This window comes from Dermochelys coriacea, chromosome 7 (genome assembly GCF_009764565.3).
Source record: "Dermochelys coriacea isolate rDerCor1 chromosome 7, rDerCor1.pri.v4, whole genome shotgun sequence".
Classification (NCBI taxonomy): Eukaryota; Metazoa; Chordata; order Testudines; family Dermochelyidae; genus Dermochelys; species Dermochelys coriacea.
Genome location: NC_050074.1, coordinates 11438668 through 11463802, shown reverse-complemented (window position 1 = coordinate 11463802; position 25135 = coordinate 11438668). Strand labels below are relative to the sequence as shown.

Genomic DNA, 25135 nt, shown 5'->3' with positions numbered 1-25135 from the left:
CTCCCTTTTGTTCTCAGAAATGCATCATCTTAAAATTTTCCTCTCCCTTTTTATCTCCCCCCAGGGGCAAATGTTTCTGTGCTCCCCCTATCATCTCCATCCCAGAGGTTATCGCAGATTAGAAGGCGAAAAAAACCGCACTCACGATGACATGTTTTCCGAGCTCATGCAGTCCTCCCGCATTGATAGGGCACAGCTTAATGCATGGAGGCATTCAGTGGCAGAGGCCAGGAAAGAATTAAGTGAGCACGAAAAGCAAAGGCAGGATGTGATGCTGATGCTAATGGGGGAGCAAACGGACACGATGAAGCGTCTGTTGGGAGAGTAAACAGAGATGATGAAGCATCTGTTGGAGCTGCAGGAAAGTCAACAAGAGCACAGACCCCCACTGCATCCACTGGATAACCGCCTGCCCTCCTCCCCAAGTTCCATATCTGCCTCAGCCAGATGCCCAACAACGCGAGTGAGGAGGCTCCGGGCACCCAGCCACTTCACTCCAGAGGATGGCCCAAGCAACAGAAGGCTCTCATTCAAACAGTTTGTTTATTGTAGCCACACTACAAATCAATGTGGCCTTGTCCTTCCCTCCTCCCCCACCCTACCCAGGCTATCTTGTCCGTTATCTCATTTTTTTTAATTAATAAAGAAAGAATTCATGGTTTCAAAACAAGATTTACTTTATTTTGAAAGGGGGAGGGTGGTTGGCTTACAGGGAATTAAAATCAACAAAGGGGGCAGGTTTGAATCAAGGAGAAACACACACAACTGTCACACCAAAGCCTGGCCAGCCATGAAACTGGTTTTCAAAGCCTCTCTGATGCGCAGCGTGCCTTGCTGTGCTCTTCTAATCACCCTGGTGTCTGGCTGCTCAAAACTGGACACCAGGTGATTTGCCTCAACCTCCCACCCTGCCATAAACATCTCCCCATTACTTTCACAGATATTATGGAGCACACAGCAAGCAGCAATAACAATGGGAATGTTGGTTGCGCTGAGGTCTGACCTAGTCAGGAAGCAGCACCAGCGAACTTTTAAAGGTCCAAAGGCACATTCTACCATCATTCTGCACTTGCTCAGCCTATAGTTGAACTGCTCCTTACTACTGTCCAGGCTGCCCATGTAAAGCTTCATGAGCCATGGGAGTAAGGGGTAGACTGAGTCCTCAAGGATAACTATTGGCATTTCAACATCCCCAATAATAATTTTCTGGTCTGGGAAGTAAGTCCCTTCTTGCAGCTGCTAGAACAACCCAGAGATCCTAAATATGAGAGCATCATGCACCTTTCCCGGCCATCTCATATTGATGTCAGTGAAACGCCCCTTGTGATCCACCAATGCTTGCAGCACCATTGAGAAGTACCCCTTGCAGTTCACGTACTGGTTGGCAGGTGGTCCGGTGCCAAGTTGGGGATATGCGTTCCGTCTATCACCCCACCACAGTTAGGGAACCCCATTGCAGCAAAGCCATCCACTATGACCTGCACATTTCCCAGAGTCACTACTTTTGATAACAGAACGTCAGTGATTGCATTTGCTCCTTGGATCACAGCTGCCCCCACAGTAGACTTTCCCACTCCAAATTGATTCCCGACTGACCGGTAGCAGTTAGGCATTGCAAGCTTCCACAGGGCTATCGCCACTTGCTTCTCAACTGTCAGGGAAGCTCTCATCTTGGTATTTCTGCTCTTCAGGGTGGGGGAAAGCAACTCACAGAGTTCCAGGAAAGTGGCCTTATGCACATGGAAGTTTCACAGCCATTATGAATCATCCCATACCTGCAACACTATGTGGTCCCACCAGTCTGTGTTTGTTTGCTGAGCCCAGAATCAGCTGTATCAACCAGCCCCACTGCCGCCATGATGTCCCAATTGCCACAGCCCGTGCTTTCAGGAACAGCTGTATCCATGTCCTCATCAAAATCCTCCTCGTGCTAGCGTCTCTTAGCCCGATTCTCCAGGATAACGCGCGAGGCGTTTACAATGCTCACAACAGCAGCAGTGACGGTGATCTGAGTGGGCTCCATGTTGCTGTGGTATGACGTCTGCACGGGTAACCCAGGAAAAAAGGCGCAAAACGATTGTCTGCCGTTGCTTTCATGGAGTGAGGAGCAACTGACAACATGTACCCGAAACCACCCGTGACAATGTTTTTGCCCCATCAGGCATTGGGAGCTTAACCCAGAATTCCAATGGGCAGCAGAAACTGCAGGAACTGTGGGATAGCTACCCACGGTGCACCGCTCTGTAAATCAATGCTAGCCACAATAGTGAGGATGCAACCCGCCCTGACTTAATGCACTTAGTGGGGACATATGCAATTGACTGTATAAAATCAACCTAATTTCATAGTGTAGACATACCCTGAGGCATTAAAATACATGTGCAAAAAGAACTGTATTACACAGGGGATTAGATGATTTGAAGTCCTCTCACTCTTTCCCGCCCCAGCTCTATTACATTAAGCAATACAGTAAATTATATAAACGAACATGATCTCATGCAAAACAGAGGAGCCCTTTTGGAAATTTTTACCAGCATTTAATCATCCAAAGCAATCAGTTTTTGTCGCATAGTCTTGGAAAGTGTTACAGCACCAGCTACTAGGAATCTGCTCTGATCTATTGGGCCAAAATTCTACTTTTGAAACTGCATCTATACACATATACCACATTATATCATGGACCTGACCTCTGGGGAGATGGTTCAGATCATCCTGCTATATAAGGATTTAGCTCCTGCCAGCAGGTCATTAGGGAACTGCTTGGAGGCTGTCTGCCCATCTGCCTAGCTGAAGATTGGTATAGCCAACACCATTGCTATGAAGGAGAGGCAGAGTTGGTGGTTTAAATCAGGGAGAGGGGGTTGGAAACGGTCCAAAAGATGAATGAAAGGTATCCTGTCAGAATAGCTGCATTTATAGTCTATCTATTGTCAGCATCAAGAGTTTGGAGAGTGGTCCCTTGAGCTACTCTTTTTTGGTGGTAGTGAAGAAACTGCCCATGGCTTGAATGTCTGGAAACCCTCCACTTAAAAGAAAAAAAAAAAGTCAGTCAATTTGATATAACTCCAAGTCAGAAATCTACAGAGAAAGACCCACTTCGCTGAAGGCTCTCACAGGGAGGACTGAAAGTGGAAATATAAAATACTCTGGCATATGTGGCTGCAACAAAAGTCAATACTTGTGAGCAGCAAAAGACCTCTGCAGCATGGGTTTTTTATAAACTATTGACAGAAAAATTGCTATTGAGGCAAACATTATTGAGCCTTTACAACACAGAAGTAATATTTCCTGTCTTCTGGGTAATGTTAAAAAAATGAAACAAAATATAAACAAAATATACCACTTTTTTATTTTGGACTCTAGCTTTACAGGTTACAACTCTAGCTTGCCACGTTGCATATACACACCACACAATCAAATGAATGGAAAATGTTCCCACCCAGATTTGATTTGAAAAATGTATGGGAGTTACAGGAAATACCTTACGAAAAACAGCTGACAACTTTAAGAAGGCAAGAAAAATAAATAAAACTGAGCAGGAATATGCATGTAGGCACAGTGAAGTCAATAGGAGTTTTGCCATTGACTTCAACAGAACAAAGATTTTTCCTTTCATTTGTTTTTATACAGTGTTTTTAAGTACTTCTCCAAACAAACCAGAGATAATCTAGCTTTATAAAGCTTTGCCTTTATAAAGACTTAATCACTGAGTAGGAAGAAGCTCCACAGCAACTACCAATAACATGGCGAGGTGGTAGAGATTGTTGATCTTGGTGCAATGTGCTGAATTTAGAAAACATGTTTGTTTGATCCTATGTACATTTCTTCCCTGAAACAAAAAAACAAAAAAAAGCCACAGCGAAAGTGTAACAAGCCAGTCGATTTCAATTGTAGTCACAGACAACATCAATCTCAGCACAACTGTTTATGTTGATAACCAAGCAGGCCTTGCTATGCATCAAGCTCATTATCAGAAAAAAATCCCTCTTTGGAAATTCAAGTGGTGATGATGATGATTTGAATAGATTGGTAACCAGAGAACAAGTAATCAGATCAAATATGAAAGTCCCATGTTGCAGCAGCAGCTGAAGAAGAGTTATGGTTCTGGAAATAAGTCTGTACATATTATTGCTAACCTCTTGAATTACTATACTATTACTTATTTGTATTTTAGACGTACCCAGAGGCCCCATCTTACATTTTATCCCCATGGTGCCACACACTGTACACACACATGGTGAGAGACAGTCTCTGTCCCAAAGAGCTTACAATCTAAATAGACAATATCGTGAGAGGGAAAAGTGAGGTAGACCGATGAAGTGACTTGCACAAGGGAGTATTGACTTTTGCACAATGACAAAGCTGAGAACAGAACACAGGTCTTTTGACTGTAACCTCTATATTCATTAGTATTCAATGGTTGGGACTTTCACCTACGCTCACAAGATTGCAAGATGTCAACTGATAACACCTCCCACATTTGTTCATAGAACTCCATCACTCCATCTTGACACAAGATATATTGCCAAAACTTCAGATATATTTAGTAAGGACCAAAAAGTTGCTAAATGTGGTCCATAGAATGAGCACAGGGGAAGAATTTTATCTTGGATAAATATGTTTCACCTGATTTCTTTCTTATCCAAAAGTCAGCTCTTTCAGAACTATAACTGTGCAGCTAGGTAAGAAAACAAAAAACACTTGATTTTTCCAATGCTCATTTTCATCTGAAATTGCCAAATTTCATCCATATCTGAATTTGATATTCAGATTCATGCCAACATTTTGTATCCTTTCACTTATCCCCAGCTTCTAATAAAACTTTGCTAGGAAATATCCTAAGATAGCCAACTTCTTTTCCGTTTACACACATTACATTTACCATATGGGATGTGTTATATTCCAACAGGCAGATGATATGTCCATTGACTCTGTTTCCGTTTCCTGGCACATAAGGAAGTGTGAGTAACGTCATGCGTCCCAAAGGAAAAGACTCAATGACAGTACAAACACACCCTATGCTTTACAATGGACAAGGATATTCTTTGGCTTGTCAGCCTCTCTCTCCAGTGACTGAACAATGACAGTATGTATAACCACATCCACTTTTACATGTCTCTATAAACCTGCTTCCATTCTCTGTTACCACCCCCATGTGCTTTCATGATGAAATGGAATTCATCCTGATGAAATTCATCCTAGGGTAGTTAAGGAACTAGATGATACTATCTCAAATCATTAGCAATTATCTATGAGAACTCATGGAGGACTGGTGAGGTCCTAGAGGATTAGAGAAGGGCAAAAATACCTTTCTTTAAATAGGTGAACAAAGGGGTACCAGGAAATTATAGACCAGTCACCCTAACTTCAATACCTGGAAAGGCACTGGAACAAATTATTAAGTAATTAATTGTAAGCAGCTAGAGGATAACAAGATTATAAGAGATATAAAAACAAATCATGCCAAACCATCATTTAATTCTTCGACAGATTACTAGTCTAGTGGATGGGAGGGGGGGAGTAGATGTGATATGTCTTAATTTTAATAAGGCTTTTGACACAGTCCCACATGACATTCTCAAAAGCAAACTAAGAAAATGTGGTCTAGATGAAATTATTATAAGGTGGGTGCAAAACTGGTTGAAAGACAAAACTCAAAGGGTAGGTATCAATGGTTTGCTGTCAAACCAGCAGGCATATCTAGTGAGGTCCCACAGGGACCAAGTCCTGGGTCCAGTACTATTCAGTATTTTCATTAGTGATTTGGATGACGGAGTGAAGAGTACGTTTATAAAATGTGCAGATGACACCACACTGAAAGGGGTTGCTAGCACTTTGGAGGACAGGATTAGAATTCAAAACAACCTCGACAAATTGGAGAATTGGTCTGAACTCAACACGGTGAAATTCAATAAAGACAAGTGCAAAGCACTACACTTAGGAAGGAAAAATGCACAAACACAAAATGGGGAATAACTAGCTAAGCAGTAATACTATTGAAAAAGATCTGGGTTATTTTATGGATCACAAATTGAATACGAGTCAACAGTGTGAAGAAGTTGCAAGAAAGGGCAATATCATTATGTGTTGACAGGAGTATTGTATATAAGACATGGGAGATAATTGTGCCACTCCACTCACCACTGGTGAGACCTCAGCCGGAATACTGTGTCCAATTCTAAGCACCACAGTTTAGGAAATATGTGGATAAATTGGACAAAGTCTAGAAGAGAGCAACAAAAAATGATAAAAGGTTTAGAAAATCTGACCTACGAGAAAAGGTTTAAAAAACTGGGCATGTTTAATCTTGAGAAAAGAGGGAGGGACCTAATAAGAAGTCTTAAAATATTCATAGATTCCAAGGCCAGAAGAGATCATTGTGGTCATCTAGTCTGATCTCCTGTATAACACAGGCCATAGAAGTTCCCCAAAATAATTCCTACAGCAGATCTTTTAGAAAAACATCCCATCTTGATTTAAAAATTGTCAATGATGGAGAATCCACCACAACCCCTGGTAAATTGTCAAAAAATGATACCTCAGTTCCATTCTGAATTTGTCTATCTTCAACTTCCAGCCATTGCATTGTGGTATACCTTTCTCTGTTAGATTAAAGAGCCCATTTTTAAATACTTGTTCCCCATGTAGCTACTTACAGATTAATCAATCACCTCTTAACCTTGTCTTTTTTAAGCTAAATAGATTGAACTCTTTGAGACTATCACTATAAGTCATGTTTTCTATTCCTTTAATCATTCTAGTGGCTCTTCTCTGAATCCTCTCCAATTTATTAACATCCTTCTCAAACTGTGGGCACCAGAACTGGACACAGTATTCCAACAGTGATCACACCAGTCCCAAATACAGAGATTAAATAACTTATCAACTCCTACTCAAAAGTGCCCTATTTATGCATCCCAGGATCTCATTAGCTCTTTTGGCCACTGTGTCGCATGTTCAGCTGATTATCCTCCTGTCTCCCAAATCTTTTTTAGAGTCATTGCTTCCCAGGATATAGTACCCCATCCTATAAGTATGGCCAACATTCTTTGTTCCCATTCATTTACATTTAGCTGTATGAAAACACATATTGTTTGCTTGCCTCCAGTTTACCAAGCAACCCAGATTGTTCTGACTCAATGACCTGTCCTCTTCATTATTTACCAAATATGTCAAGGGCTGTTATAAAGGGGACAGTGATGAATTGTTCTCCATGTCCACTGAAGGTAGGACAAGAAGTAATGAGCCTCATCTGAAGCAAGGGAGATTTAGGTTAGATATTAAGAAAAATTTTCTCTCTCAGTTATAAGGACAGAGAAGCTCTGGAATTGGCTTCCAAGGGAGGTTGTGGAATCCCAATCACTGGAGGTTTTTAAGAAGGTTTGACAAACACACATCAAGAATGGTCAAGGTTCACTTGGTCCTGCCTCAGTGCAGGAGCTGGACTTGATTCCAATAATACATTTCTATGAGATATTGCCATGCGACTTCCCTGTCACTTTCCATTATGCTTATCAAGAGAATCCTCACTCTCCTCCTAACGGATTTTACAAATTGGCTGTTCTTCCTCTGCTGTGAGGTTGTTATAGTTTTATTACTCATCCTGAGGTCTAGTTGACAGACACACACACACACACACACACAACACATGATCATTACCTCTGACAGATTCTAGATGCACCTCACATGGTGCTACAAGATCTTCTGAAAAAAAAATCTATAATAATTATTGCAGACCCTTGCTCCCGGCCATTGGCATTCTCTGTGTTACTATCTCATCCTCGAATGCCTGGTTTGCAGTTGTTTCTCATTTCTTTGGGGAAAATCCAAGCTATCACAACTCTGACTTTTCCATTTCGCTAGACTTGACAGATTTAAAAAAAGATTTGATGAAGGAACAGTCACAGGAAGAGAGGTTGGGGGGGCCCTGTATTTTAGAGGTCTCCAAGGACCAGATTTTTCCCAAACCGTAATACCTATATTCTAGGTCAGCTTTTTAGAGAGAGTTCAGCTTCCCATTTAGGCACTAAAATAAGTGACCATATTTTCAAAATGTTCAGTGCCAAAGTGTCATATTGAGAAATGCTGGGTGCTGAGCACTTTTGAAAATATGATCCCAATGGCAGATGCTGAGCACTTGAAAACCTTGACCCACGTTCCTCATTCCATCCCCAAAGAGTTGCAGTTTTCTTTAATAGATTTAGATTTAATAGATTTAATAGATGGGAGAAACTGGTGCAGATTTGCTTCTCACACAACCTATAGGGCTTCTTTCTTTAAAAGCTTTGGATTTGGTAAAATTTTGGAACATTTTCCCTTAATTTGTTTTCCCAAAGGAGGCTTAATAAACACACGCCAATGTCTAACTGCTTGTCTACACAATGCCATGGTGCAGATTAGGGAGGTGTGAATTGTAGAGCCCTATAAAGTGTTGCACTCTAACTGCCCCGCATAGACACAAACCAAAAGATACTTAGTTCTCACTGAAGTAGTCCCATTTCAAACAGGACTACATTAAGAGAACTAGCACCTTTTAGTTTGTGCCAGCGAGGTTGACGCAGGGCAGTTAGAGCTCTCTACAATTCACAGCTCCGAAGTCCAGACTGTGGAGTCATGTACACAAGCACTAATGAAGTTTTTGTTTGAAAATAATTCTTGCCATTTCTTGATGTGTACTGCAGAATAAATTAAAAAAAAACAAACATGCAATAGCCTAGAATTCATATTTTGCAGGTGCCAAAGAACACAAACTTCAAATGATTTGAATTCTCCTTCAGGCCCTTATCCTTCAAAGATACTCGAATTAACATACTGTGAATAGCACTATTGAAATCAATGGGGAAAGCTCATGGTGTACAAAGTTAAACATGTACAAGTATCTTTGCAAGACAGGGGGCCTTACTCTAGACTTTTGTAATTTTCAGGTGGGTTCTAAATTTAGAATCAACATTTTGGAGTGAGCTGTAAATCTGGGAAAATGGGTTTGACCGTCCCTTATTATTTCGGAAGGATCACAGATTAGTCAGTGAAGCGGCAGTAGCAGATGGAACAAACCGCGACAGGACAGTAGAAGCTAAACTAAACTGCCAGCCTCCTCAGGGAATTTTAGCTGCAGACGGGCACACGTGCAGCAGTAGATTCCGAGTATTATTGGCACCACAGCATGAATTTTCCTCCTGGTAACGGATCTTTGTAGAACTGATACTTGGCATCATACTCCAAAGCCCAGAGTATTTTTTCCACCAAGAGCCATAAATCTCCGGCAGGGGAAGGAAAATATTAAATAATTTATCTCCGTTGGGACTTTAAGCTGGGCCAGCGGCAAACTCTGCAAAGTAGGTGTTAAAAATCAGTTAGTAAAACTGCAGTGGTCAAAGGTGGGTTTGCCCTGGTGACAGCCCAAGCAATGATATTCTGTGGTACTCAGCAGCAGATACTCTAATAAGCCAAGGAGAAATTTGCTGTATGTTTTAATGAGTTCTATAGGGATTTCAGCAATAAATATGTGCCACTGTCTATATTTCCACTTCTATGGTATCCACTCTTACTGCAGAATTCCATTTGCTGCCCATGGAACTGATTTAACTATTTCATTACACACACAACAGACCACACTTTTTTTTTTTTGGTCAACTCGCTCCCCCACAGTCTTCTCTCACATACCATCTCTATTTTATACCTGTTTATCAAGAGCCAGTTTAACACCCTGAGTGGATGCCAATGCCATAAAGACGGCTTAAGCAGAACAGCTCAGACAGAATGTAGTATGCTTGCTCTTTTGGGGGTTACTTCTGCTTCACAATGAGTTCTGTGGCACACACCCTGTCCAACAAATTGAGGAAAGCCTATCCTTAATATTCTTCATACTCTGTGCTTGCATATAGAATCATAGAACTGGAAGGGACCTTGAGAAGTCATCTAGTCCAGTCCCCTGCACTTAAGGCAGGACATAAACATATGTAACCTATGCCACTGGAAGAGAAAGATCTTCCTCTGTTCAACCAAATATAAATGCCACCTAGTTAGTCTAGTGGCCAAGGGATAATCTATAATGGCTCACTTGTTGGAGGGAAAAAAAGTCATCACTATGTATCATCAGCATGAAGACAGGATAGATCCCTGCATCAACCAAAATGGGAGATCTCTGCATGAAAATTTAAAACAATCCCTACCACCCTCCGAGTCCTCCTCTCCATGAATGAACACAGCCACTCAAGATCAGCTGCACCTAATTCCACCTGAGACTGCAGCCTCATTAGTAAAATCTTATACAGTCAATGAAGCTGAAGGAGGAGTTACCATCCAGGACATTTCTTTATTGCCTGTTACCAGGTCATCACAAACTATATTAATCAAGGCTAACTGCAAACAGCATTAGTAGACAATATCTTTACTGATCTTATAAATACAGCATGGATCTTTATTTCCAATCCTAAATAAGAATATAACAAAAATTGTTTTACCGCTTGATTCATTGGCTTTGTTGAACCATTTTGCTCACTGACTTTAATATTTCTGACATAACTGTAACAAAGTACTTAGGAGCAGCCAGAGCAGATCAAACCTAAGATCAATCTAGTCCAGTATCCTGTCTCTGCTACTGGATGCTTCAATGAAAGGTGAAGTAGGTGGGTAGTGGATAACGAGCCCTCTAGGAAAGTTTCCTCCTTATCTCTTAGAAGTAGGGTTTGTCTTATGCCTTGAAGCAGGTGAGTTGATATCCCTTCCCAAATTGCTTATTTAATATTTACTACCGTAACTCCTGATTATATTGTCTGTATAACTGTCCAGATCATTTTTAAAATATCCTGCTAAACTCGTTTAATTAGTAGAAAATCTCTTTGCTGTAAAGTGTATAGGGGCTAAGTTTTACAACAAAGCTAAGAGTTATTCCCAACTATACTGTGCTTGAAAATATTATTTCTAGGTTTGAATCACTTTATGCAGTCAGAAACAGCAGAGCAAATTGTAAGCTCCTTCCTCAGACAAAACTCTTGACAGAGAGGATTTCACCTAGAGTGAATGGCTAAATGAATGTTAAGGTGCAGAACCTGGTATTTATTAATAAGGTGGGACATACTACACAATTTTTTTCTTAACTTAACCAATCAGACATTTGATCAGAGCATTTATCAGTTTCTATTCACCAATACTTCCATTATATAAATATTAATCACACCATATTTATGGATCCCCATAAACTAAAACTCATTTTGGAGCTCTGATGTTCTTTTTAATAAAAAAAGACTTTTAATTTTATTCTTAACAAAATCCTCAACAACAAACACAAGTCTGAAATCCTATATTGGTTCTACAGCAGCAGCAGAACAGACAACTGAGTAAGAAAAACTTAAAATTAATCACAGGTGGGGGAACCCATCTACAAAGTTTTAAATTTCAACCAAACAAGGATTTAATTCACTTCTTTTGTTTTGTGGAAGAAAAGGACGGGGGGGGGGGGGGGGGGGGGAGAACGATACTCAGATTTGTAATTTAAGAAAGCTGCAAAAACATCCCTAGCAAGCAGAATTAATAGCCATCACAGACACAAAACACAAATTTGTAAATAGCATTATAATAGCTTAATAGTTTCTTTTAGAAACCATCATTTCAGGTTTCTAATAGTAATCATTTACATCTGTGACTAGATGACCTGCAATTCCCCTGCCCCAGACAATCCCAAGGAGTACAAGCGGAGAGGGACTCCTTTCCCTCCTTATTTCTTTTTGACTAAGAGTAAGAGGGGGTGAGCACTCCATCCCAGTTTATGACATTGCTTCCCCTACTCTATTTATTAGGTTTTGCTTGTTTAATCCTTACCGGTTCCACTCTGCACCAGGAACGCTGTTTGGCTTGTGTGTTTGGCCAACATGGAGGACAAGCCATTTATAGAAGAAGCCCCTCCCTCAAACAAACTTATGCTGATTGAACCAATGGGGGAGGGCCTAGAGATCTGTGGGTAGTCTACCCTTGGAGCCAGGGGTGCCATTCCGAGCCCCAATAGACACACACTCGCTTGTTCTCACCAAGTCAGCACACTTGAAGTAGTAGAGTAGCCATGGCAACATGGGCACTGAGGGCAGTGGTACAGCCGAAGTGCCCCGAGTACAAATCCTCTGGACCCCTTGGGTACATACTTGAGACAGTTAGCCTGCGCTGTTGCTGCTGCCTCTGCTACACTGTTACTTTTACTGTGCTAACTTGATGTGAGCAAGCATAATTGTGTCTACTTGAGCTGGGAATCACCCTTAGCACCAGGTGTTGATGTGGCTTAATGAACAACCCTAGGCTAGAAGTCAGTCAGCACGAATTAGCAGAGAGGGCTTTATTTGTGGGATAGAGGATAGTTTATCTGGGCTGGTCAAAACCATTTTCCAGTAGAAGTTTGTTTTATGGACTTTGCACAGTCTATCTTATTGTTCAGTCTATTGATTATTTGTATTCACTTTCCACCCTTAGATGACACAGGTAGTATTTTCCTTTCTGTATAACTTAGGTACTTATATGGCCCCCATTATCATGGTATCCGAGTACTTCAGTCTTTAAGATATCTATCCTCACAACATCCCTGTACGGCAGGGCAACGCAATTACCCCCATTTTACATGGAGGGAACTGAGGCATAGACAAGCTAAATGACTTACCCCAGGTCACATAGGAAGTCTGGGAAGAGCCATAAATGGAACCAGGTTCCTCAGCTAGGGCATAAACCACTGCACTTTTCTTCCTGCAGGTTTCCTGCCCTGCCATGCACCAGCTGTGTTCTTTCAGGGGCCAGTGTGGTGCTACTATGTGTGCATACCAGCTCAGGGTTTGTTAACTTCAGCTCATTCTCCTGCCTGGCTTGGCTGTAACAGAGCACAGTTGCAAACTTTATTAAATGTGGCCTTAAAAAAACATGCCAGCATCAATGTGAGATTTAAACACAACGCTGAATTTTTATAACAATATTGATAACAATATAACAGTATCTTGGCTATTAGTAACTTGATAGGGTTCCTTTTAATAGTCTGGCATTATTTAGATTGTAAACTCTTTGGAGAATGGGCCATCTTTTTGCTCAGAGTTTGTACAGCAGCTAGCACATGGGGTAATGGTCTGTGACTGGAAATTCTAAGTGCTACTGCAATATGAATAATACATTCACAATAGCAAAGAAAGCTAGTGGACACAAATCATCCTCCTTAATGTCAGTCAATCAAAACCTACTGTGCATGCAAACACTTTCACGCATATACATGACTTCAAGTGCATGTACATGTACTACAAGTACATGAGTTCAGTGGAACTTCTCACAGGCCTAAAGATAGGCATTTGCAGGATCAAGAATTTAATGATAGATGTTGTTATCTTTAAGGAGAAACCTTAATAGAATTTGGATCTATTTTTGTGTGTATATGTACAAAAAAAAATCAGATCTGCTAGGTATATGTGGGAGGGATTGTGCAATACCCACTTAGAGAAAGATAATTTAGTTATTTAAAAAATCACCAGCGTCCTTGTTTTCAAAAAACCATATCTATCGATTTTTTGAGGATATTCTCAGCGAAAATTCCTGTGGCAGCTTTGGTTTCACTGCGTTGCACAATGTCAGTCACATCTTGTTACGTTACAGCAGTAACAATTTGCAATGTGACTGACATAACGGGAGCACGAGGCATGCATCAACATGTGAAAATGTAAAAGGATACATTTGTACACTTTCACAAGCAGGTATATTTTTATGTAAATGTAATCTTCACTATTGGCCCTGCAATGGTGATATTCATGGTATATGCAGATGCATTACTTAAGCACCAATCCTTGTAAACATTTGCAGACATGCTTAACTTATGATCAGGAGCAGTCCCATTGATTCCATAGTAAATGGAAGTACTTGCATATGTACTTTACTATGGAAGTACTTCCATAGTAAAGTTAAGTACTTGCATATGTTTTTGCAGGATCTGGGCCTTTGATTTAAGCTGTTGAGGCAATGACCATCTTTGATTCAATGAATAGGGGAACAGTGTCTATCCCAGTGATGTCTTTATCCTTGATTGGAACTTTGCATTCTTTTGACTCTAATCGAGACAAAAACTGGCAATTTTGGTTGAGTTGCATACGTTTTTTTGGTTCATTTAAACCTGCAAAGCAAAGTGCTCAGTGTTAACTCCATATTTGGGGTTGGGAAGGCATTTTCCCCAAAATCAGACTGGCAGAGACCCTAGGGGATTTTTGCCTTCCTCGGATGCATGAGGCACGAGTCACTTTTAGGTTTAAACTCGGGTAAATGGTGGAATGTCTGTAACTTGAAGTCTTTAAATCATGATTTGAGGACTTCAGTAACACAGGCTAGGGGTCTATTACAGGAATAAGTGGGTGAGGTTCTGTGGCCTACAATGTGCAGGAGGTCAGACTGGATGATCATGATGGTCCCTTCTGACCTCAAAGTCTATGTGTCTATGAAAGTCCGGGTGCAAGCTCATATGGATTGAAACTGGAAGAAGGGAGGTTTGCAGGAACCTAAGGAACTGAACCCACAGAGTTTCACAAAGCCCAATTGACCACATTGGAATAGAAAATGAGGAGCTGCAAGCACCACATAGTTGGAGATATTCCTATGAAAATGCCCTGCAAGCACCAGGGACATCTCAAATGAGAAGGGTATTGCAAATCCTGCTCTGAAACAGCTGCTATTTCTCACGTGATTATTCACTTGGGAATTCATGTCCCTGCACCAAGCCCAAGTAAATAGATGTTGCATGAGCGAGCCATGTGGGTAAGTCCTGGAGCACTCACAACAACGGATGGTAGTTAGTAAGCTCAGTCCAATAGAGACACTCCCATATAGGGGTCATGCCCACGGATGCTCTGACCATGCCATAACAGCTTCCTCAGCCTGCCCACCTTCCCCCACTTCCAGATGTAGATATACTCTGTGGCAGCACAATACACAAGAAGCTGAAGTCCCCACACATGAGCTGCCCAGTCCTGGCTCCTATATACAGCAGAACGAGGGTGGTTTGCTCAATTTTGGCCATGCTTGGCGGGGCAAGGGAGCAGGATTTCATCCTCCCTGAATAAGGACCTGATCCTGAAAGACGCTGAGCATCCTCAACACCAGCCAAAGATCGTGGGAGTTGACAGGGCTCAGGATCTCGCAGGGTCAGTGCCTAAAGGAGGCAAAGCTAATAGATCTTAATGTTTTTGCTCTATACTTGGTTTGAAGACAAATCACTGTATGGTTATGATTGTATATTTCTGCTATTTGTTAATTTAAACAATACAATACAGGAGGCAGTCCCTGACTGTACACTATAAAATAAAATAGCTGCCACAAATTAACACAACCTGCTCCACAAGTCTTGCTTTGGTGTCAGTTAGACTTGTGGATCATTTCTAGACTGAGTTATCATAGTCTTTTCTCACACACTTTTGTTGTGATGTGGTTGCCCTTTCTGTGACACAGGTAACATCTCTGCTATTTTACTGGGTCGATAAGCCAAATACACAGGTTCACTGCCTATCTTACAACAGCGGCACAATGGGATGGAGCTTTTCTCTTTCTTTCTCACATACACACAGAGTTTGAACACAATTAACTTCTCCTTTGATGAATCCTTCCTCTCTGTGCTCATAACACTCCCCTAGGAAATAAGAACCAATAAGTCCTACATATGAGTAGAAGGGCAAGCTATGGAAGTGACCAAATATTGTACAATGCTATATTGCAGGCCTATGGGAAAGAAGTTAATTAAAGACCACAACAGTCCTTCGGGGAAATGTCTAATATATTAGCTATTCCAGCTGAACAATGCAACATTAAGAAAACCCTCATTGCCTGGAAATTGTGAACATATTCACCATTTGGGGAAAAGTGAGTGTGTGTGTTTTGGCCACAAATAAAATATCTGGTAAGACACATAAGGAACCTATTTTTGATAAAAGAAATTCAGTTTAACAATAGACAGGTCAGATTAGACCACACATGCTCAGCAGCAACAGAGGTTGTGTCCTCCTCCGTGTTTGGAAAGTGCCTTAGCACACTGTGGTGGTGCCATAATTTAAATAATAATTAATATGCAGTTCTCATTGACTTATGTAAGCACCAGGCACACACTTGATGACAAACTCAAGATTTTGAACAATCCCAGTGTTGTGGGGCTTTGAAATCTGAATTTGAATCCACATCTTGATTTCATCAAGGGCTCTCTCTCACTCACTCTCTCTCTCTTGCTGTCTCGCACTCTATTTTAAACCTTTCTTCCAGCAAGGAGGTACAATGTAAATAATAATAGTATTCTGCATAATACAAGTTAGGGTGATCAAGCAATAAACACTCCAACAGAAGGAAACTCTACTTGTAACTTCTCCCTGTGCTGGAAACTCTAAACCAAATTTTGTTGCATTATTGCTCCTTGGGATAAATTTTCAAACGAATCTTAACCCAGCCCCTAAGATGACAGTAGCAAACAAAATATGTATGAGCTTAATTTTACTCATGAGTTGTTTCATTGGCATAAAAATCAAGTTTAAGCTTGTGCACCAGAATCCATACTTTTTTTTAAATGGTGCTTTAAAAGAAAAACACCATCACACATCTGCAACTGGGCCACCCACAATCTGAAATAAAAGTCATTTGTTTACTAAGTTTTCTTGGTGTATTAAAAAAAGGCACAGCCTGTATGCTAAATACAAACATATGTATATTCACTCTCCACAATGACTTGGAGTATAAGTCCCTGTCTGAATACAGCTATTGTGCCCATGATTTATCAGAGTGCATATTACTATTTACTTTTTGTAATTTCAACAACACTCAAATGCTTGTTTCTTAACAATAACATCACGTGAAAGAAGTAATAAGCACAAAATGATGTTTCATTCAGACCACCACAGAAATTTTATTAGCAGTTCCATCAGAATTAACTAGCTTCTTTAGTAATATAAAAATAAAATAAAATCTATATCAGAGGTTTGTCAGCCTTTGATGGATGTTTTCACTCTCGGATTGTGTTATTATTACTCTTCTTATATAGCAATACTGGCATGAGGGACTTATAGTTTATTAGACCCTATGCTACATCTGCCACAGTGCCCTGGGGCCAGAATATAGTAGTCCTAGCCAAATACTATTCCTTGCAATTACACTCCGTTGTTAACTGTATACACTTACAATGGGTTAAGTTTTACCAGAGTTTGTATCTCTGTGGTTGTCTTCAAATGGGCCAAATTTCAGACCTCAGTTAGACATATTTCTAACCCTATTGATTTTGATCCAACTGCACAGGTGAAACTGGAAGAAAATTCAACTCTGTGTATTTCATTTAATTTCTCTGTTTTGGATTGAAATATCACTGACAACCCATATAATTTATTTACCAAGGGATTTGTAAGTGTAAAGTGAAAGGCATCAAATTTAAAACTGATAAGAGAAATTGTGTTTATTCATAGTGCACAATTAGCTAGTGGAACTCTTTGTACAAAGTATTATTGACGCCAAGAGCTTGGCAACATTCAAAAAAGGATTGGACATGTATATGGACAATGAAAATATCCACAGTTACTTTAGATAGGAAATTTTTAAATAAGAGACAGTTGGGAGAGTGCAGGGGAGAGAACCCCTTGGGTCTCCTCCAGGCCACAATTTGTGCGGGCTTCTCTTGTCTGGCACTTACTGAATCCTTCTTCTGCTTGTGATATACAAGAGTTTCTCCAAACCACCAAGCAAAAGGGTGTTCAGTCTCTTAGGCAGTCTCTCAGCCACCCCTTTGGGGGTCAGCTCACCTGTAGGCTTTAGTGTCCTTGATCAGGACTAGCATCTGTCTTTAGGCTCCCTCTTTTTAATAACCCTGCTCTGTACCTGGTTACTACAGTCTCACTAATGGCAGGGGCCACAACTCTCTTCCTCTTAGCTGGCTATGGGGCTAGATCAGCAATCTCTAAGACAGAGCAGCCTTCCCCTAAGTACTTCTGGGGGTGGAGGAGCAGGGCTTCCCCCTTTTAAGCATCCTCCCTCCAGGCAGAGCAAGTCTTGCAGGTTTGTCTAGTTAGCGCTGGCTGAGTCCAGAAGAGCTCCTTAGCTTCCTCTCTGCAAGGTGAGGGCTTGCCTGTTCCCAGAGGGATATAAACCCTCATGCTTCAGGGCATAAATTGACCTCAAAGTGAAAAGTAAGGAAGAAACTTCCCCCTATGGCAGAGGATGCCATCATTACCCACCTTATGACTGCCTGCTTCCTGTTGATGTGCTAACCCCAAATCATCTAATCCTAGCCAATGTCTGCAACAGTCACCAGACTAGATGAACCACACAACCGAACCAGCCTGGCAATTCCCATGTTCCATGCTCCCTTAAAATCTGGCCCCAAGTACAAATGTTTAACAATGTAAATGTGAAATGTTCAGAACACTGTCAAACACACAGCTGGTAAAACTCATGTTGGAAATTAGAGGGGTTGGCTTGTTGACATACATATTGCCGAGAGGAGCAACAATAGAGCAAAACAAGAGGGAGATTGGATATTCTGGCTACCCACCCATATGCAGAACAGATGCATTGCTCTAACATAGCCCCAGGAGAGAGCTAGTGTGGAGGGAGCTCATTTTGCCACTCTCGTTGTTGATTCAGTTGCTGAAAGATAGAAAACAAATTCCCCCTTCTTGAAGAGCTCAAGCATTCCAGCCTGGCCCAGGAACTAAAGAACTCAGAGCCTGATATCCCAGCTATCACTGCAGAGTACAGCACTAGAAAAGTGTGCTTAAGATTACTTAAAGGAATGGAGGTGGGGCCTGGAGTATCCACCGCTACACAGAACTATCAGCCAGTGACCCTAGGGAGAGGGGATGGAGCAGAAGCAAGACTTATTCCAGCTGAAAGGCTGTAGGTGTATTTGCAAAGTCACTTTGCTCTTGCTTCACACCTAAAGGCAAGATCCCCTGCATGAAGGCTGGCGACTCAGGCTTGGGCTGAGAGGGGAGGAAAGGGAAGGAGTACATTTGTCTTTGTGTAAGGGAGCCAGTTAAACTTTCTCTGGCTGCTATGAAGGGATCACGCTTTAGCCGAAGAGATGAAATAGTAGACTTCAGCAATAGACACTATTTTCTCTCAGCATTATTTCTGAATGCTCTTCCATACTGCACACTGTTCCAACTGAGGCACAAAGCCAAAGAATTAATAGAGGCAATGTACGAAGCAAATATTTGGCAGTATCAAAGTTTAGCTGATCAAGTTATGCTAAAAGATTGACTGAGGTACTTTCAAGTATTAAGCTTGAAAGCAATCTGGGGGATACATAGTCACCATTCATCAGTTAAACCTAAATTCTGATCAACCAGTGTGATAGAAAGGAATTAAGAGGCCATCAAGCTGCGTTGATATTACGATTTCGGTAGCGTAGCAATTAGGAAACAAGTTCACATTTCTAATAATGGAAAAGATGTGTGATTGCTAAGTCTGCTGACATTAATAAAGCAGGATTTTTAACTACCACCACGTGGCATTTCTTGAAAATAAACTCCATGGACACCTTTTATTTTATCTGTTTATATGGAATAATATTTTTACAGTAAGTTAGCAAAGTAAATTGACCTAACTGGAAAAAATAAGTCATATGCATAGAAAAATATTTTAAAAATTAAGCTGCACAGAAAATTGTACTTTGTACAATATAAGAGACATTGGCATATTGTTGTGGCTTACTATAAGAAATAGAATAATTAAATAATTCAGATCAAACCAAGAGACAGGCAAAGATTACCTGAAAAATGTGAAGAGACTAAAAACATAAATCAGTATTACAACCCATATAATCTTTGACCTCAGCGTCAGCTACAACGTTCAAAGGAGATGTTGCATTATGTTTTTATTGCTTGGCTAAGCCATTATTCATTGGTCTTTATTCTAAGAGTTAGATTTGATGGAAGCACTGGTGGAACAACATTGTATGTGAGAAATGTATCATGAAATCTTCCTACAGAATGTCTACAGCATGGTATGGCTAATTTGTCTTACGTTTGCCTTCCTGATTTATAGCAACTTCCTACAAATGAAGATTTACAATGCAATGGAAAATGGAGAAGAGCAAGCAAAGTGCAAGCCTACATACTGAGTGTCAAGGAGAGTCCTCTGTATTCTTTATCTCCCTCAAAAGACCTGTTCATTGATTTTAATATCTGCAAGCAAAAGAGATAACAGTTTTTTATTGACAAAGCACCCATGTACTCCAGCCTTAATCCTGTGCTATGTATAATGTGCATCAGCAGCAGGTCAAAAGTGATGAGTAGGACAAGGAATGTAGAGGAATCTGAGCCTGCACTGCTGGGAATACAACACCATTGTCTCCACGTTATTCCTAACTAATAGAAGGAGTAAGACAATATTAGAACATGTAGCTGAGTGATTCATTTGCATGCTAAGATCACACTGAAGCCTTCAGGCATGACCATTCTCCTCCCACGTCCTGTCTCTTTTTGACCCTCTGCTTTTAGAGTAAGACAGGGGATCATGCATGGGGCTTGAGACTTATTGCTTCTCGTTGCAGGACACTATGGCCCATGCTTAACCCTAGTCACATCTATGCAGTCTGCTCACACTTGCATTCCCTATAGCACACCACACAAGGACTTGCAGTATCAAGGCCATAAGGAACTTGGTTGGACAGTCCACACAGGGCCATCTTTAGCTATTCTGAGGCCCTACGCAGCCCCCCACAGGGCGAGGGGCAGGCCTCTATGGGGGAGGAGCAGGGGGGAACCACCACCCCCAGCACTCAACAGCAACACAGCTGGGGCTGGATCACTGCACTTCCCACCACTGAGCTGCAGAGCTCAGGGGAATGGGGGTGGGGCTGGGGCAGATCATGGGTGGGAAGAGGTGGAGCTGGGGCTGGAGCAGCACGCAGCTGCACAGGGTACCAGGAAATTTGGTGCCCCAAATTTCCTGGTGTCCTACACAGCTGCGTACTTTGCATATGCCCTGGGTCCACATGAAGTACATTGGCATGCTCAGTCCAGAAAACCACAACCATAGGCACTTACTGTCACCCTCAGTGGTGAGTTTCAGCATTAATGAATGAAGGGCCTCGGAGGATGAAATACCCCTTAAGCTAGAGGTGGTCCCTTCAGATCAGGGCAGTTTGCACTGCAATGCTATCACTGCGCTTGTTTTACGGCTGAAGGAGAGGACTGCAGCCTCCAAGGTGGTCAGTTTCCTTTTGGTCAAATTGACCCTTATGCAGAGGACGGTAGAAAAATCTATACAGCACTTAAAAATCTATGCAGCACTCAAAAGAGAGCTTAAGTGGTGTCTCATAGGCCACACAAAAAGACACTTCACCCTTTGTGACCATTTCTCTAAAAAAGAAAAAGAAAAATGAACCCTGCTATCTGCATTTATCTGTTGTCTAGTGCAATCTGCTCAGGATAATTACAAAAAGCCTTGGCTTTTGTTTTTCTTTAACAATCAAGGCACAGAGACAATAACACAAAAGCTTTTTGTACATGTTCTGAGGAAATTCTACCAGACATACGACTTCCAGCTCTGTTTAGATAGAAATAATCACTAAATCCTAAAACAAAGCCAATAATAGAGGCTAAAAGATATTAAATCTATAGCTCCTGTGTGTCCTACTTTAAAAATGAATCAATCTCTAGCATCATTTTTTTAATAAAAAAACCACTATTGGTTTTGATTAAGACATCACCATTGGGAACAGCCACGTGTAGTTAATAATTATTGTTTTTTAAAACTTATCCTTTATTGACTCTGTAATGGTAAACAGTCTCCCTTCAGCATGATTACTTCTGATCCCCAGAATAAAAAATAACATAGTAAACCATATAGTTTATTATAACCACATTTTTCTTTTCCCTTTCCCTGTAATATTAAAAGGTAAGCCATAATATATGTGTAGAGATCTTTAAACATTATTCAAGTGAAGGCTCAGCATGGAAAAAGTTTTCTATAAATTTCACTTCTTTTCCTTCCCATGAAGTGTCCACAAGCAGGTGGCATTTTTCTTTAAGTGTATTCGTTATTCAAAAAAGCAATGTTCCCAAGAAGAAGTCATCTTGGTGACTCTACTCTTCTTTTTAATTCGGCCATGGGGTGAACAATTTGTCACCTTTCTGTCTAAGACAACTTGAATCTTCCTAGTTAACTCCCCGACCACTTAGCAGCTTTGACATGGGTTCTGTTTATTTCATACTACACTCCTCTTGACTGGTCTCCCCTCTGGCCAAAACCAATGTCTTCAATACACGCAAAGTTCTGCTTATCTCCACAGTGAGGCTAACTTACTCAGACATTTGCTCCTGGCAAAGTTTCAAATGTAATCACATTGAAAGTTCTCAGCCTTGTGACTTTTAGCTCTCTTCAGGACCTGTTGATATTTTGCTCTTTAGTGAAAATGCTCAAGGTGAGAGTCAGCATATTTGTACCTACACAAATCTTCACGTGAGAGGCTTTGGTGGGGAGGGCTTTTTTGTCTGGGGCATTACTCCTTTCAGACTATTCACGAAGACTTTCAAAAACAGGAGCCTAAAGTTAGGCTCCTAATCCATAAGTCACCCGAATACGTGGCCTGAATCACAAAACCTCTGAGCACTCAGAAGCTCTTATAGACTCCGAGGGGAGCTACTGTGGGTGCTCAACCCTTTTGAAATTCAGGCTACTTATTTAAGTACTTATTTTAGACTTTCAGACCCGCTAAATGGACAGCAGAGCACTCTCTGGTCGACTGCAGTACTCCACCTCTCCGAGAAGAGTAAGATAAGTCTCCCATTGACGCAGCGCATTGAAGACACCGGGGTAAGTCGACTCCAGCTACATTAAATCTAAATATAGAATTAAGAGCCTAAGATTAGCTGCTAACTGTAAAAGTCTTGATCCCCTGTCCGTCCTGGATGATTCAGGTGTCTTGAGTTTTTAGACTTTCAGTCTAGTCTTTTTTTTTTTTTTTTTTTTTTTTTTTTTTTTTAAATGGAGCTAGGTTTTCTGACAGTTCCAGTATCCGATTTCTCCACCAGTTGAAACTCATTTTAACATCATCCCATATCTTGGCATACATTCTGAACCACTGAAAGCTTTTAAGCCCCCCTTCACCAGAATACCCAAGCTCCCCTAGCCTTCTCCTTCCTCATACACTGAGAAAGTCTTTCAGAATACACCAGCTTTTCCTAGGGGCAGTATTGGAGAGGTACAAGCCTTCTGTTACGGTTCTCCTTGTGACACCAGTGCCTGAAAGTGTCCAGAGAAGAAAGGGCAAAATGAATGCCCCATTATGGCTGGTCACAAAAGCAAGAACTGTCAACCATGTGTCAGCAGCGAGAAGAGAACATTCAGGCAGCATCAGTCTCCCTTAGCATTAATTGCCCGAAGTCATAACAAGAAGAAAATCCACATTGGTAATGGTCCTTTTCTATATTGATTTACAAAACCCCTGTGGAGCTGTTTACACTTTCTGCCAGACAAGTGTCAACTGAACAAGAGGCGGTGAACATCTAGGGTCTACATTAAGATGCTACTTAGTGAGGAAATACAAGAGGCAGCTAGTAAAGGCCACATAGTGAGTTACGTGGGTTTCTGAAAGGCTGAGAGTGAGGAGTTGCAGGAAAGGGATGCTTAGAAAGAATGCTGTTGTCATTCTTTCATGTCAGCTTCTATCTATCCATCTTCTATACTGCTCTGTCTCCCAATCCCACAGCAGTGCATGGAGAAGGTAGGAAGGACACACACAGACCTCCCTCTGTAATGCAGAATAGTTGGGGTGAGTCGTTATTTGTCTAGTTATTATTAATAATTTGCCCTTCTATAGCATCTTCCATCAAAGGCTCTTAGAGAATTTTATAAATTCTAATTAAGCCTCACCCATTTCACACAAACAGATTTAGGGCTTAGTCTCCACTACAGGGAGATCGACACTCGGCAATTGATGCAGCAGGGGCTGATTTAGCGGTTCTAGTGAAGATCCACTAAATCGATGGCAGAATGCTCTCCAGTTGACCCTGGTACTCCACCTCTCCAAGAAGAGTAAGGTAAATTGACCAAAGAGCATCTCCCATTGATGCAGCGCAATGAAGACAGCGGGGTAAATCGACATAAGCTATGTCGACTCCAGCTACGTTATTCATGTAGCTAGAGTACTGTAACTTAGGTCGACTTTCTATTTATGGACCTAGCCAAACAGAATGATCAACATTCCTTGTTTGCCCCAAATCACAAGAGGCGAGGCTGTTTAATACATGAAAGCACAGAGATCGCTTTAGTGATAATGCCATGAAACAAGGGACTGATTTTATTACCCAAAGCCAGGGGAATTATGTCGTAACCAAGAGAACTGGCTCCCAGACATGGCTATAACTCTACAAAACATATGCAAATATTCAACTCTCTCCTGTACTATTAGAAAATTAAGTACCGGAAACTTAAAACCATGGGAAGAAATTAAACAGTTCTCACAGAATGAAAAATTATTGTACTTTGTGGGTGAATGGGTGTTTTGTTGCTGTTGTTCTCAGCACAGTCAGACAATACAGAGAACAATCGCTGTAAAAATCAGTTATGCTATGGTTCCTAGTGTAGTTACCCAACCTCTCTTCAGGGCAGTTATTTGTAATATTTACATTTTTTACTAAATTATCAAGTGAAAAATCCAATTGTTCCTAATGACATTCATTCTCTGTGCCTCCGATTCTCATATATGAGAAAGGGTTTATTATCCATTTGTAGTTATTAAGGCACTGATGTTATATGGATCCAAAAAACCAACTTCATTAAGCCAACAAAGATTTTTATCAAAATTACCGCTGCAAAATATTTATTTAAAACTAAAAGCTGAATTCAAATGTGTAGCAAAAATATGGTTTGAAGAGCAATATAGCATCGGAGAACCTGCAGTGTTCTTAGAACTGGCCAAAAATACAACCATATATACTGTGAAATAGTTATATTGCTGGCTGCAAGGAAATGAAGTAATTAACCAGCTAAAAATGTCAATGAGATATTATCAGTTTGATGACACTGAACATTAGTATTTGAGCTTCACTGTTGTAAAATGTTTAAGTATCTGCTTTATAGAAGTATAAGGCAAGATATTATGGTCAAAATTGGAAAATTTCCATGCATGGAAGCTTAGGAATTTTATGTCTCCATCCAG

The 25135-nt window shown here is 40.9% G+C and overlaps 1 long non-coding RNA gene across 1 annotated transcript in view; it reads right to left on the bottom strand.

Annotated features, from left to right (window-relative positions):
- Positions 1-11859, bottom strand: part of LOC122461025 — a 144159-nt gene extending 132300 nt beyond the window's left edge. The window contains exon 1 of the long non-coding RNA XR_006282705.1: positions 11821-11859. This is a non-coding gene — a long non-coding RNA (uncharacterized LOC122461025). The remainder of the gene's footprint in view (positions 1-11820) is intronic.
- Positions 11860-25135: the final 13276 nt, after the last annotated feature.